This window comes from Cotesia glomerata, linkage group LG1 (assembly GCF_020080835.1).
Source record: "Cotesia glomerata isolate CgM1 linkage group LG1, MPM_Cglom_v2.3, whole genome shotgun sequence".
Classification (NCBI taxonomy): Eukaryota; Metazoa; Arthropoda; class Insecta; order Hymenoptera; family Braconidae; genus Cotesia; species Cotesia glomerata.
This window is the reverse complement of record NC_058158.1, coordinates 30,699,960-30,713,550: the sequence shown is the minus strand read 5'-3', so window position 1 is coordinate 30,713,550 and position 13,591 is coordinate 30,699,960. Positions and strand designations below refer to the sequence as shown.

The window sequence follows — 13,591 nt, the reverse complement described above, 5'->3', positions numbered from 1 at the left end:
GTTTTTAAGCTGTCTATGAATAAATCAATTGATGCCGTCTCAGAGCTGACTCTATTCAATCTTAGATCGCTCCTTCTGAAGATAAGTGAAGTGAAGTAAAGTACGGTGTTGTAGTCTGTACAAGAGGAATAGTACCAGCAGTTACACTGAGTCACAACGACGACAATGAAAAAGTTAAAAGAACAGTTTTAGCAACCAAGAAAAATAGAAGTGTCGTTGAAAAGAAATTCCTTGGGCGTCAAGTACCCTAGGTACTTCTTCTTTGTATACTCGAAGGATTTTTCTCTAATGAAATAATTAAAATTACAAAGCTTCCCCTGGCATCCGGCTTACAAGACGCGCTCTGGAGCTTCTTTTACTTTTTTTTTCTTTCCGGTTATATATAATGTACAGAAGCTTGAATTTAAATTTATACATTAGTATTTGTACACGCTGCAGTTAGAAGGAATTACGTCGTCAGCGTTTTCAACATCCAGAAGTTAATTAATTAAGTTCGATAAACTTGGTGAATTTGTTACGGTCTATTTTACTTACTTTCGTCAAAATTTGTAGCATGTACTTATTCATTATCGCGACTTGAGTCCATAGTTATAATAGTTCATAAAATTAATTACCCGAATAATGATAATAATGAGCCTGAATTTTTAATATATGGCTTTTTCGCAATAATTATTTACAAGTGGGTTGACCCCATTTTAGGCCGTACCTAGGTGAAAAATTAACATTTAAGAATTGTTTTTTTGATTCTGCTTGTTTTTACGGCGCATTTATGATAAAAAATGTCGTGAAAGGAAAAAATAAAGATTTCGATAGCTTTTTTGCCTTTAAAAGTTGGAAAAATATTGGCTTTCATGTTTTTGGATAAAATTTATATTTTATCTTTTTTTTTGATATTTTTAATATATTTTTTTTTGAAAAATATAAAAAAACGACCAATTTAAACAATAAATTGATCAATTTGATTAAAAAAAAATTTTTTTCTTTTTCTAACGCCAAACATAGGGCAAAATGGAGTTGACCCCACTTGTAAATAATTAACTTTTTTCGCTTGCTATTTTTTTTTGTTTATTTTCATTTCTACCGTCTGGTTATTTTTTGTCCTCCATTATCAGAAATGACGACGGAGGGTCGTGACAAAGAGAAACACCTCAGGGGATCTGGGGACATACTACTTCTAGTGTACATTACCGTGTATCGAGAATCCCTTGGCTCTTTTTCTCGGCAACAAGGCCCATCACTACCATACCTATTTACACCCCTTACATTATACATACAAGTATACACAAAGCAATACTCCCCATACCTGTAGTTTGTGAAATGGATTTACACCGAAAGTGAGCGCGTCGCGTGATCGAAACGTGTTAAAATATCGGTTACTTGGTGTTTTTTATGGTAACTCAGTTATTATTTGGCAAAAAAGATGCGACCGAAAGTGAGTTTAAGAGCGTTATATTTTTTAGGTGTAACGTTTGATATCTGAAGCACACACATTTCAGCTCGTTAAAAGTTTACGATCTTGGGTTTTGTAATCATAAAACGCCTTTTTTCTCGGTTTTATTTATTTAACTTGCAATTTTTTCTACTATGTTATTTATTTATTTTTCTTAAGTTAATATTTACTTTAAAGTCTCGACATTTGTTAGCACACACACATACTTTCAAAGTTAACTAGCCTGTGGCGTAATTTTTATTGTAACGCGCGCGCTACGCCAACTATTTGGCTAAACAGCCATCGGCATTTTTGACCGGTCACGCCTACTGTTTGCTTCGCAGGAATTTGTTTTCTCACGTGTGAGAGTCACTATCATTATAGCATCAACGCGCGACGTCGGTCTAGTTTACAAAGGAGATCATCTTAAAAGTATAAAAAATATGTATACATATATAAGTATCAAAAATAATATAAATTGATGCCGCGAGCTAGAGAATAGGCACCGTCTTTTGATGAATTTAACGACGCCGATCACCTGGTAGATGCTCAAATAAAATATATGAAGCTTCTCAATATCTTTCGTATCGTATAGCGTATTCTATACACCAGGATATAAAATATAAAATATCAGATGCATTGAAACCACACTAAAAGTATAGATTCATTTCTATCTTCTGTGTACTTGTGTGGTACAATGAAGCCCGATACTTTTCTAAAAACTCCAGTCTCTTGGATCGAACTCTCTATTTTTGTATACAATATCTATATCGGTCTCTTTCACTTTTGTACTTCCTTTCAGGCCACTCATCGTACTCGTGCTCCTCACGTAACACCCGTATCTGCCGGATAATCAAGTTTTGCTACTAAATTTATCGAGTAGAGATTTTAACGTCGATTCATTCACTTATCTTCTATTCTATCTTCTCGCTCCTCGCCTCCTCGTTGTGTGTCACCAAACTATTCGATTACCGTGCTTTTCATTTTCAGACATAGTTTTAAACTTACCAATGAGGTTGTTAATGAACTTTCACAATAACAGAAAAACTTTTATTTGTTTCAGATAAATCGATTTCATTGTTGTAACTTATTTTTTAAAAAAAGTTTTTTTTTTATCAGTTTAAAATTTAGCAACAGGTCAGATTAATTACTTAATCAAAGAATAGAGAAAATATCATCTTGAATGAAGAAGTTATCACGGAAAAAAAGACTCTGTCAAAATTACAGAAAAACTGTCAAATTTGCAGATTTACCGCTGTCAACCCAAAAATGTCAATTTTACAAAGTTAAAAATGTTATTTTCACATTGTGAAAACTGTCAATCTAAAACTGTTAATTTTACAGTTTTTCAATGTAATAATATCATTAAAAAATGTGAAATTCACTTTTAAAAAAAAGTTAAATTTATGTTAAAACAAAAATTGAACTTGTTATTTATGAGTAAGAATTTCACATTTCGTGAAATGTAAACAATAAACAAAAAAATATTTTAAAAATTAAAGTTTTAACTGAAAAATTAGGTAAAAAAATTAGGTCACATAAAATAATTGTTCAAATCTGCAAACCATAGAAAGTAAAAAGCATTAAGAAACAGATAACTATAATAATGAATATTAGATTTATCTATACTGTTAAGAGAATAAGCAAAATTCTGTGGCCAGTGTATTTATATGATAAAATGGGTTTTTATGATTAAATTTGGTATTGTTGGAAAAGTCTTGACCTGGAGTTGGGCCTTTTCATGATTTAATATCATTCTCACCAATAGTTAATTTATGATGATAAGTACTTACACAGAAAAAAATTAACTTGATTCAAGAGAAAATTCTTGAACTAAGAATATAATTTTGAAGAGGGTAATTGTCTTGAATCAAGACGAAAAATTCTTGAATTAAGTAAAGTTTCCTTAAATCAAGAAAAATTTTCTTAAATCAAGAATTTTTCTACTCAAGCCAAGAATATTGAGCTCTTCAAAAATATATACTTGATTCAAGAACATTTTTTTTTTCTGTGTAGGCTGCATTCAAAAATGCTCTATCCCTAGATACATAATTAAGAAATTACCTTGTATCTTATGAACTATTGACAGTTTTAAAGATATAAACTTATACCGATGTTACACTCATCAAGACGTTTCATTTCAGTACCCACATCAATTTTTCATATATTTTGTATATTTATATATATTATATATATGTATATATGAAAATATATCAAAAATGCATGTGGGTACTCAAGTGGAAGCTCTTAATGAGCGTAACATCGGGACGAGCTACACACTGACAAAAAAGTACTACTCTTGAGAAAATTTTCTTGTCACAGGAATATATATTCTTGTTAATTTTCAAGAATATATTTTCTGGTCTCAAGAATTGATCGAATTAATCGAAGTATTTATTGTTTAATTCAAGTGAACCTATTTGTTTGTAAATCTATCGAAATTAATGCAAAAATTTTATTATGATAAATATTGATATTTTTTTGTCAAAAAACTAAAATTCATCTCAAGGTAGTACCTCCACGAAAAGCATATTTCAAGAAACTTATGGAATTTTTTTTATCGAAAGATAAATATATTAATAATTCACCACCAAAATTTCAGATCAATTCACTGCACCGTTTTTGAATAATTAATTTTCAAAATTGCATCTTTGACACGTAGGGGTATAGAGAGATGGTAAAGTTAGTATGAAATCTATTTGCATCACTTGAGTGGTACGGAAGATTTCATACTAACTTTACCATCTCTCTATACCTCTACGTGTAAAAGATGCAATTTTGTAAATTAATTACTCAAAAATGGTACGGTAAATTGATCTGAAATTTTGGTGGTGAATTATTAATATATTTATCTTTCGATAAAAAAAATTCCATAAATTTCTTGATATATGCTTTTCGTGGAGGTACTACCTTAAACGATTTTTGAGCCAAGAAATTTTTTTCTGGACAAAAATTTTTTTTTCTCAGTGCATCTTTAAAAATATCAATAATTAAGAAATAACTTTGAATCTTGTGAACTATTGACATTTTTAAAGATGTAAGCATTTTTTCAAATTTTTTTGTTTTAATCTAATTTTTTTTTTTTTTTTAACTGAGGTCTTTTTTTTGCTTCATTTTGATTTTTTTCTTTGTTCTCAGCGATACTCAAGACTTCGGGCGATACTTAAGAATCGTGGTTTTCCCTCGACGATGTTTTCTAAGAGGAGAATATCTAGATTTTGATGACATTGGCTTAAAAAAAAATAAAATTTTTTTTCATATGATTTTTTGGGAAGAAGACCGTCGTACCCCACAAAAAAATTTTTGTTTGATTTTTGCAAAATTTCGACTGATTTATTCAAAACAGACGGAAAATAAACGAATTTGATAGTTAAAAGCCGCAAAACCGTCTTGAACCTTCAAAACCGTTAAGGGGACCGTCGTGCCTCAGGCTCCCCTAATTAACTTTTTACATATTATTACTGTTAATTTGACAGTTTTTATCTGTAAATCTGACATCTTATGGTTATGTTATTTTCACATATTATTTATGTAAATTTGACAGTTTTTCTTTGCAAATCTAACAAAATCTGGCGATGTCAATTTAACATTCCCATGTCTGTCATTTCCACAGATTATTTTATTCCGTGTAATTATTGAAATCCCTGTTTACTTGTTTTGAATAAATCAAGTACTGGATTAAACTCTTTTCATAAGTTTTTTTGTTGTAGTAAAGAGAAAAATGTCAAGTACAAGTAAGCGTATGCATTCTACCTAGTTTATTCGCATCAACAGAATCAGCTTTATTTAGGTCGAATATCACGTGGACTACTTCGAGAAAAAAAATTTGAAAATAAAAATTGAAAAAAAGTCTTGTGTTTTGGTAAGGCCTTTTAAGATCGTGTTTTTATTGAATCTTAATGTTTTAGGATCTTCAAAAGGGTCCTCAAGCCTTAATTTCGAAGCATTTGTAACATGGAGAAAAAAGTATTGCTATTGTAGCGATCCAGTGGATCGTGAACGTAGTATTGTGATTAGCTCAAAACAGTATTGTCATTTTCACAATATTATAACTTGATATACTTAATACTTCGGATTCTTATATTCACTTGCCGTGGTATGTGAATATGTCAAAACTTATTGTGATCATAAAGAAACGTTTCCTTACTACGGCGAAACGGATCGTGATTATCACGATCCACGACGTCTTCAGCGCCACCACGCATAACCATGTCTGAAACTTACGAGTGGATTTGTTTACAATTTTGGTGATGAAATAGTGATAATTACATAAATTAGTGAATTAATAATGATAGCGATATAGATGATTGGGTTGTTGACAAATTACTCGAGTGAAATCTTGAAAAACTTGTGTCCATTTTTGAAGGCTAGTAAAGAAATAAATCTTCCTATGTTAACTGTGTTAATGGTGTGTCCGTGGTTATTGTATATAATTCTACTGCGTTGATACGGAAAAACAATGTACATTATATATTGCATTAAATAAATAAAATTTTTGTTTTCATAAAAGTCTTTTTTAGCATAAATGATTTGATCTTATACACTGATAGAAGGATTTGTTTATAGTTAAAAATATTTGTTAATATTTAACAAATCATTTATTAGAGACCACTTTTTAGTCCTTAACAAATATTTCTTAGTATTTAAAAAGATTTATTAATATTTAATAAATGAATATCTGATTTATTAAATACAAACAAATCATTTTAAATACTAAGAAATATTTGTTTGATACTAAAAAATGGTCTCTAATAAATGATTTGTTAACTATTAACAAATATTTTTTTAATACAAATAAATCCTTCTATCAGTGTACTGTTTTATACAAAAATATGTTATTGTATGAAATATGTACTGTAATAAAGGAGTAAAAATTTAATTAAAAAATTTTTTTCTTATGATAAAAATATTTGCCTCTTTTAAATGAATACTTCGATAATACAAATTTCTAGACTAATAATAATAATATTTGTAAAAATGAAAAAAAAAGTCATATGAGATAAATTCTAACAGTACTGCTGTAAGTCATTATTTAAACATTTTTAAACCTAACCCAATTCTTGACTGTCATAATCTACACAAAAATTTTTAACTAATCAGGCTACAAAAAGAATTTGTATTTATGTTAATAACAATATATACCAAAATAATAATCTGCAATAAAATATAATTAATATTTAATTCAAGACAACTAATCATCTATAAACCATAGCAATATAGACACTCGATATCCGAATCTATGTGGATCGTGATAATCACGATCCACTAGATTGGGCATATGCGTATCTAAAGTATAGTCATGCGGGGATCGTGATCATCACTATACTGTATCGTGGTAATAGCAATATTTTTTTCTCCGTGAACATTAGAAAAAATCAAATTAATATTAAATGTTCTTTAGCAGCAGATTTATATCAACTACCATTTCTATTCCAAAAGTAAATAATTTATTTCACCCATCTAAATCTCTTGCTTGACATTGATAAATATTTATTTGACCATTTCCAAGTTTACGATTTCGTTGGTTAAAATAAATACTATTTCACTTAAATAAATATTTTTTCATCGTCAATTTTATAGTCGTGCTACTATTTAAATTTCATGACCTTTCTCGGCGTTTGAAACATGATTTTCCGTTACCTGGTCCTTGAATTTACATTTTGTAAAACTTTCAATACTTTATCGGAAATTATGATTGATTTTTTTTTCTATTTCTTTAACCACTCAAGTGATTTGTTATCAAAGATATATATATATATATATATATATATATATATATATATATATATATATATATATATATTTATTGGGAACGAAATTTTATTAGCGACCTGATGCTGGTGGTATAAAAGGGGAAAAAATATAATGTTTTCTGCGTACAAGGTTACATTGCCCAGAAAACATATTACTAGTACTTCTACATCTGTAATAATAGTGGTAGTAAAGTGTATATATATTTATAAAAGTTTTGGTTGGCTCATGCGCTTCCTCGTCGGTTACATTCCCCAGTGAGTCTAAAAAATTAATGTTACCATTAATAATTTCTGGACTTCGTTTAGTTTTTTATAACAGAATACAGGAACAATAGATATATATGTATATAATTTTTTTTTTTAACTCAAAAGTTATGATTCCCTACGGGAACAACGTATTTAAATAATTGATGCACTCCCATGGACATTTTCATTATTTTATAATACAGATATTACATAATATAAACTATACATACCTCATTCAATATTTAATACCTACACAGCAATATTTTTATCAAATAAATATAGCTTCTGTTGTGAGTAATATGCGTCGCAAAAGACTCCATTGAATGGTTGAATAAAGCCTGATTTGATATGCAGATGATGAATTGATATGAATGCATGCTCAAAACCACCCAAATTGATGAAAATAAAATAAAACGACGATAAAAAAATAATAATAGAATATTTGAAAAAGTATAAAATTCCGTGTACTCAGTTCTGAATTTACTTTAAAACTTTCGGTTTATATTTCACGACTCTATACTGCTAAAGTAAGACCAACTTTTCGTCGCACATTTTCCAACCGATCGGTCCGCCACGACGAGTGCCCGCGTTACTGTCAACTTGATCGATCATCTTACCGCAAAATCGCCGATCTATTGTTATAGACAAGGATTGTATCCAGCCAATAATAGCGCAATCATGTCGTTTCGAGTTATAAGTAAGAAGTCGCTATTGTTTATCGTACTATCGAGAGTGGGGTGACATTAGTTTACTTCGGATAGATTTAATCAATTAAAAATTATCCACTCCGCATTCTCTCGGTAAATCACGCTATGAATTTTTTACAGTGTAGATCTACCTATTTATTAGGATTTACGGAAACTCAGTTTCGAAACTTTAGATTGATTTCTGTGAGTTTATATAAATTTATTCATAAATATTCTTGTTCTCTATAGAGTGATCTATATCATTTTACTAGTAATAAATAATATTTTTGTATAAAATATAGCAAGTATGTTTAAAATGAAAATTACAAATTTAGAATTTTGCCTTTATTCGCTTAGCCTAGACAGATATGATTATGCCATAGTTCGGCTCATCTCCATGGCTGTACAATATATTTTTTCAAAATTTATCTTTTCTAATTCTTACAAAGAGCGCTCCGCTTTACACTTTTACATTTAATCAATAAAGTAAAACTGAATGCAAAGCTTAAATTAAATATTTGTGAATAATTTCGGTTGAATATTATTCCTGATATAGAGCACTTTATTGAACGTCCTAAACAAATATTTCCACTAAAAAATACCTTCTCTTGAAACAAAAATAACAACAAAATTTAATTGTTATTAATTATGCACATCAATTATAAAAGCCAACATATATAAAGGCTATAGATTTCCGAATAATATCCCGTTTGGGACATTGAACTAGGTTCCTTTTTTATTATGAGCTTGTGTACTAACTATAAATAAAATATGTTAATAATAACATCGAGTGCTTTGATATTACGAAATTAAAAATTTAATCAATAGTATAAATTTATGCTTTAAATAAAATACAAAAGGCTGTTGAATATAAAAGGTATCTTCAATCGTTAAATTTAAAATTTAAAACCTTTTCTCTGAAAAAACTTCATCAAAATATAATTGAGTCAATACATATAATATCGTTCTATTAATATTAATACTTCAATCTTCATTACGTAATTAGAATTTTTATTTGACAAAAGTAGTATTAATGTGACATTCAAAAAGAAAAAAAAATCATTCAAATAAAATCATCGTTTAAATCATAAATTTTATTATATTGGAAGCTCAGTAATTTATTTTTACAAGTGTTGAAAGACCAATTAATTTTACCAATACTTACAGAAAAAAATGAAATAAATTTTCGAAGCAGTGTGTGGCGGGTAAAATAAATAACCAATAAATAATAATGAAAATACTTGAAAAAAAGTAAAAAAAAAGAATAAAATAAAAAGACACCGTTTATTTGAAATAAATTAATATATAGACAGTTTGGTTATAGAATAGCAGTTAATCCCAAACGATTGAATCGTTCTCGCGCGGTTGCAAGGCGGAGACGGGAAGCGGCAATGAATGAGTTAATCAAGTGCCATCAATTCTGGGTTCGGCCTGCCACAATGTGCTGTAAAAAATATATATATGTATGCGTATCTGTATACATAAAGGCGCCACTCTTAAAATACGTCAACCAATAATTAACTCAACAACAAAACAGCGTCGTCTAGTATGAACATAGTATGTCCAAAATATTCTCAGAAAATATAAAAATTATACATATTTTATAATCTTTAAATTGTGTTGTTTGTCTTGCGTCATAATTATCGAAAAGGAAGTTGTGAAATAGAAGAAGAACATATCTATTTATAATAAAACTGAATTTTCGAAACTGAAAGCGTATGTTACAATAATTATGCTAATACGGCTCTAAAGGATTTTATCTGATGAACTTAATACTTCTTGGAGACAACACCCGAGTCCTCTATTAAATACAAACATATACCTGCCACAAAACAGAATGGGACTTACTCAGGTGTTAAATTTCATTTGATCGATCGGTAGAATCCAATTTTCGACATTCGATGTAGTGTCCGGTGGTCGTGACTCGATGTCTCGGATCACTGGCAATTCTTTTGCCAATTGTTCATTGATCTGCCAATTATTTCGTTATTCTATACTCTCTACCGTAAAATAAAGCCTACGAAATACGATTATCTATAATCTTCGTTATTTAAAAACTTCAATAATCCCGCTATTTTCAATTATTTCATAGCTGTCTATTATTATTCACCAATCAATATCAATATAAATTCCAAATTACGTATTGGCTTATTTCAGATTATTTTTATTTCCCGTTTATAAATAGTATTTTTCGTTCATTTTATTGCACATCACACAACATTCATAGTAAAAGTACATTTTAGTTAATAGCCGACATAAATGCAAATGTGTTAATCCGGTAAATGATTTAGGAAATTAAAACCGATAGTTTGTCATTTGTTTTTTAATTTAAATTAATGTCAATAATCGTCAAATGAAAATTGATTTTATTTATACCGAGACCTCATTTCTATTATCTACGCAAATTAAATTTTTCATTATTTAGGTTATGCCTCGTGAATTTTATTGATGTAATTCAAAAGCTAGAGAAGTGAATTTTTGGATTGAAAAAAAAAAATTTATTTAAAATATATTTGATTAAAAATTTTTTAAACTAAGAAAAAATTATTTGAATTATTACATTGTCGTTATGAAATTATTATTATACAAATAATGAAAAACAATAATGTTAATAAAATTCATTTTGTCAATAATTGGAATTTCTGTCATTTTAAATGAATTTATCGAGCAGCATTAATTTAAATTAAAGAAAAAATTTGCCTGCTTAATCAATAAAATTTGAAAATTTCATTTACAAATTATTCATAATATAATTTATTAAATATTGTAATTATTTATTAAAATAAATGAGATCGGCTATCTTTGAACTCTTTATTACTGTTAACGCTCTACAACTGCCTACGATCTTATTAATTACAACAATATCATGTGTTATTGCCATTAAAAAAAAAAAAAAAAAAAAAAAAAAAAAGTAACTAACAAAATAATTTGAGTACATATTTTAAAGCTACACCTGGAGGATTATTGTATGCATATATGTTTACAAAATTTGATATCGAAAACGGCTGGGCTCTGTTATACACCGGTTATTATTGTCGTCAGATAACATACGCACGCTTTGCTTTAGCAAACTCTTTGGTCACCCGGCAACCCATATTAACCCACCCCGTGTACCCTCGACGGTCCATGTTTAAAATATGTAATTACTAATTAGTTATGTCCCTACACTCTTTACCGCAATTTATCGAGCGTTCTCTAATTAATGACTTGATGAATATACCTCCCGGTAACCAGTTGGACTAAAATTTAATTACCCATCATTATCACACTCCAAATTGTCGATTTATTCATTAGCTCAAGCGTAATTAAAACTTTTGTAGCCAATGACAATGACATTTATTACGAATCAAGGGATCGATAAATCATATACATCGTGACCCCGATTAATTCGTGTCGCTCTTCCAAAAAATCACTGCTAATTCTATTTACCTAGCTTGTTTACCGTTCAAGAGTTATTACTGCGCACAGTAATACACTACTACCTCCCGTATGTTAATAACGACGACAATAATAACAATGATGATAAAAACAGTAATAATAATAATGAAAATAGTAATAGTGAGACGCGTGTACTGAAGTAAAATCAGGGACGTATGACGACGCGCTGAAGCGTGACTGTAGGGTGATACTCGTTAATGAAAAAAATACACAGCACGCTCCCTTACGTTTATATTCTTTTTTCATGTTTTTTACTAGGATAATATATGTGCTTGATTCATCATCATATTTCCAGTAAATATTGTTTTCATGTGATCCCACCCACGCAGTTGTTTGTACTTCACATCTACCCTTAGCCACGACGTCTCTTATATTTTAGATATACATATACACATACATATACATATACGCTATCACTGATATATACATATTATGCATTACTACTACACATGAGAGAAAGAATTGTCTGACTCTTCATTATCTTTCGTCTACTTCAATATCATTAATCCGTCTTTTAATGTAATTTTTCACCCTCCTCGCCTTCCTATTTTTTTTCTCTTAATGAGAATAGTCGTTAATCCTATTTTGAATTTTTATTAACAAATATCTATCCAATTTCTGAAAATTATTGATTGTTGTCAAAAATTATATTTTTTGCTAAAATACTTACAAAATTACTTCCTATAATTCAAATTGTTATTAATTAATCGAAAACTAACTTCTCAATTCTTAAAAATGATTGATTAAAGAAAAAAAAAATGACAATAATATCGACAATAAACTATAAATAGAATCATTTTTGTCAATCATATAAAAATAGAGTAAATTTGGATTTCCGTGAGTGTCCATCGTCTATTCATGATCCCGACGTGGTGGAGAGTCGCAAGAAGGTCGTGATGCTCGGTGGTAGTATACCAGCGATTGCTAAGGGTGGGGAGCGGCGGCAAGCGTCGCGACGCTGCTCGGGACCAACGGGAACTATGCGTCTGGGCGCTCATCGTACGCCAGTATCGAACCCGCGATCGTACTGAGCGTATGCACATCTCATACGCACCATCATTTGCATATACTTATAGATATATACATATATTTACACTAATATATAAGTGTATATATGCACGATTTACTACGTACTTATGTATACGTACCTATGCACATATGTTTTCCTGCAAAACTTCCCGGTAAAATTGGTGTTCGCGTTATTATTAAATATTAGAGTAAAATAACAGTGACAATTTAAATTATTTTAATTAAAATATTACTATTATTATTGTCATTTGGGATTACTCTGCTAGTTATTACTTGGCATGATAAATTAAGAGTTTAATTATGATTAAAAAAGTTTATGCTTTAGTGAATGTTGGTAATAATAATAATTATTATTATTTAAATAGTAATAATAATGGTAAATAACTAAAAGTGAGGGTGGAGTGAAAAAATGAGAGAAAAAAAAATTAAGTGTGAATAAAAATTTTATTATTTGATCTTGATATCGTGCAGGATTGATTGGATAGCAGAATTGTAAGTCAACGCGACATCAAAGGACGTTAACCAGTAGGGTACGTTTTAGGTCTTTTACTTCCTATAGTCAAGACGGATTCTGTTTCCTTTGAAATTGGATTTTTTTTCTTTTGTAACGACTACTACTGGACCATACGTTGGCTCTGTATTATTGCGATATAGTCACATATGTATATAGAGTGCGCAGTGAAATTTTTCATCGCGATTTGTGCTGCACCCTCTGTACTATTCTTCGTTGGACGAATGGCCCAATTTTATACGTGACGTTCGTGCAACCACCTTATTCTTATTCTCCATCTCCATCTATGTATTCTTCTTGTCCTTATACTTCATCTGGAGTAAAACTACTGTACTCAAGCTTTGCTGGTTTATACACTTCGATATTCTTTTTTTGTTGAGACAGTGACAGTTTATTTAGAAAAAAAAAAAAAATCATGTTACTTTTTTGATCAAATGATTCCATTACAATATTGTAAAAATTTTTTTACTCCATTTTTTATAGCTGCGAAAAAATTTTA

At 29.4% G+C, this 13,591-nt stretch overlaps 1 protein-coding gene across 6 annotated transcripts in view; it reads left to right on the top strand.

Annotated features, from left to right (window-relative positions):
• LOC123275439 (nephrin) overlaps window positions 1-13,591 on the top strand; it is a 221,775-nt gene that overhangs the window by 34,495 nt on the left and 173,689 nt on the right. For 5 of the 6 annotated variants that reach the window (XM_044743578.1, XM_044743577.1, XM_044743576.1 and 2 more), the window contains exon 1: window positions 12,571-13,111. The exons of the other annotated variant lie outside the window; for it this stretch is intronic. The gene's annotated coding sequence lies outside the window, so the exon portion shown is untranslated. Of the gene's footprint in view, window positions 1-12,570; window positions 13,112-13,591 lie in introns of those variants that run through there. 6 annotated transcript variants of the gene reach the window in all.